Raw genomic sequence first — 3,260 nt, 5'->3', positions numbered from 1 at the left:
TTACTCACTAGCTGCTTTCTTTCAGCTCCGAGTAACCTGCGAGTAAAAAACCGTCATCCAGCTGTTATGTAAGAGAATACAATAGATAAAAGAGAATTGATAGCAGCGTGTGTGTCCCTGCCCTCATTGCTAGCAGTTTTATCAGTATCCTAATTCCTTCACAGGCTGTGGTAATCTAAAGGCACCCACAGCTAGCATGTAATGTAATGGGTCTTCGCACTCCCCACAAAGTACAGTCTCACTGTGGCTGCTCTTTGAAGCTGAGGCAGCCTATGGCATGGCCTGAGTAGCTTCTTTCTATAATGGAATATTTTTGCATAAATTGAGACTTCAGACTTGTCTGTTTTCTCTTTTTTTTTTATTTGAAGAAACGGAGAGTATAGAAATATCTTCCTCTCTGCAACGAAAAACCAACCCGGTCCTTAGGTGAATTTAATTAATACACTCATGACCCCATCATAATGCAGAGTGCAAACTGGTTCATCTGCATTTCTCTCTAAAGCTGCACATTTCTGCCCCCATCAAACAGATCTGTTGGTTATGTGAAACATCCTGTTTAGTCTCTCAAAGAATTCTGCCTTTCTCTTTCTGCCTTACCTTACAAAGAGTTTGATGAGTCATTCAAATATGCACATTTTTCACATTGTGTGCAGAGGCCAGAATAAAAGTCCTTGAGACTGACTCGGTTATAGTCAGAATTCTGCTTTAATAAATTCGTTTTAAATAGCGGATTTTGTCGGATTTTCAGATTCATTCATACTGAAAAGCATATATGCGTATTCACTAGAATTGAGTTTCCTAGAAAAGGGACAATGAATGAAGTCCTAGTACTCATTCACTAGTGATCACAAAGAACGTTTTTTAAAGTTGTTTGGAAGTACAAAAAAAATTATATTTACTTACCCTAATGTGTCTTTTATTTATTTATTTATTTATTTATTTTGGAACAGAAAATACTCACAAATAGAATATTTAATCAATCTTTGTACAGATTTCGACTTTCAGAACACAAAGAACCACAAAAACACACTTTTGATTCCATTTGAATCAGAATGCTATTCACAGGAAATCTTGGTAATAAAATACAAGAACCAATTTTAGTATGGCATTTTAAAATGTAATTTTAGTATCCATGATGTCAAACCTGGCATATCGAATTTAACATAGTTTTCTTTCCATTCTTCTGAAAGACAGACCCAATTGTATGCTAATACATTCAAGAAACAATCAACGAGCAACTTTATGAAAAGTTACATTCATTAATTTAAAGTAATACATTGTTATACCAATTTATTACCAGATGGAAGGTTGAAAATCAATCAGCTTAAGCAAAGTCTGCTTCTAATTCTCCTAATTGATTATATTTTGATTTCTAACCAGAGCGTTTGCCAGAGAAGGATGATTGTAAAACATCTGTTGCGCTCTGTTTTGTCATTTTTCAGATGGCTCGCTGGAGGCAAGCAGACACTTCACCTGGCCTCCAATACCCAGTTGATCAGTTTCCATGACGACAGTCAAAGAGAGATGACAGCAACTGTCCATGTTATCATCAGCGGCTTGGTTCTTACAGTGGATATTCCAGGCTTTGTGCTTCTTTGTTCACCGCAAAGGTGTGGACAAGCTGCTCACGTTCTTTTCTGCTGCATACCATTCCTTAAGGACCCTTGCAGTGAAATATTGCTAAAGGTGACCAAAAAGGTAATACGTTTATGGGAGTGAACTCTGCTCATTTTAAGATCTTTACAGGGAGAAGGGAATAATTCTCATACCGAGGGCTGGTGCAATTCATCTATGAGGCGACAAACATCAAAGGTTGCCATCGGTGCATTGCATGGAATATGAATCCTTTGTTCTCCTGGTTCTGTCTGGAAGCTCTTTGTGACAGAGTTGTGTGATAAATGACTCTGTTTAAAATGTAGGGTTTGAATGCACCAGGGCTAGTGGGAAGATAAAGGAATGTCTACAGGAATATGATGGCACTGGTCTGAGAATGTTCCGTGGTCTCAGACTCAAGATTAGATCATTGTACTCCACAATCTGACAGCTAAGGAGTTAAAGATCAGCTCGCTATATGTGATTGTCATTCTAGAAGGGCCTGTTGGGATAAAACTATAGCATTTCAGTACAGCCGATTGCAGTTCCTGAGAATGGTACGAGTTAGTTTGACCTTGAATGGTTTTGAATAGCAAAACTTAAAATAATCTAGGTTTTGACAATTTGTGCTAAGTTAACAGAACCTGTTATTCTTTTTAAGGCACAGAGGCTTTGTTTGCTAAGGACAGCCAGGGAATAATTAACTAGTTTTTGCTACCGTTTGTAGAATATACAAATGGTTGTTACAAAAATAAACGGGGATCCATTGAGGCTTGAGGAAGTAATTATCTTCTGATGATGTCATATAAAGGTGCTAATTATTTTAGGCCATGTTATGCTACAGGAGCTTTATTTTCTCTATTACTTGGCCATGCTAAATATGTTATTTAAAAAAGTTTATGGAAGACTCCTTCGGGGATATGTTTCATGTATGAATTGAGGATACTATGTCAAATATGCTAGTTTTAAATATGTTACCCATATACATAATTAAAAACTGAGATTTGCATTTTCATCACATTCTGGAGCATGGAAGCTATCCTCGGTGGGCTTGACCTCATCTTTAAGTAAAAGTACTGTCTCTCAGCAGATTGAAGGAACACTTTGATTTATGTTGAGCAATACTAAAGGGGATCATAAGATTTTAGACAGAAAGCTCAGCCATCTGCAATCAAATCCTCCCCAAGGTCAACAGTGACAACATGATCCTTAAGTAAACATAGTAAAGAGCAGGTGGGATTTGGCATGCTTTTCCATTTTGAAAGAGTCCGTTATATGTCAACCACAGAGACTAAGGGGTGACACTAATGTTCCCACACACACATAAATATATACATATATATGTGTGTCCATATATATATATATATATATATATATATATATATATATATATATATTGATCTCAAGGTCTCATCTTATGTTTGTTTCAATGCCTGTCAGCCTATTCCTGTGTTGCTTTATTAAAGACTCACCCCTTTTGAACTTATCCTGTGCCTGCCTGCTTGACCAGAACGTGACAATATGAGAGGGCTTGATTGTTTGTTTTTAAATACTGGCATTGCCTCTCTTGCCTCCTTAGAGGAAAGTCCCATATAGTATAAATACTATGAATTCAGACATATACTACTGTGTTATCACACAGTTTTTTGACAATTATTTTGGAGGAA

This window comes from Puntigrus tetrazona, chromosome 11, assembly GCF_018831695.1.
Source record: "Puntigrus tetrazona isolate hp1 chromosome 11, ASM1883169v1, whole genome shotgun sequence".
NCBI lineage: Eukaryota > Metazoa > Chordata > Actinopteri > Cypriniformes > Cyprinidae > Puntigrus > Puntigrus tetrazona.
This window is presented reverse-complemented; position numbering follows the sequence as displayed.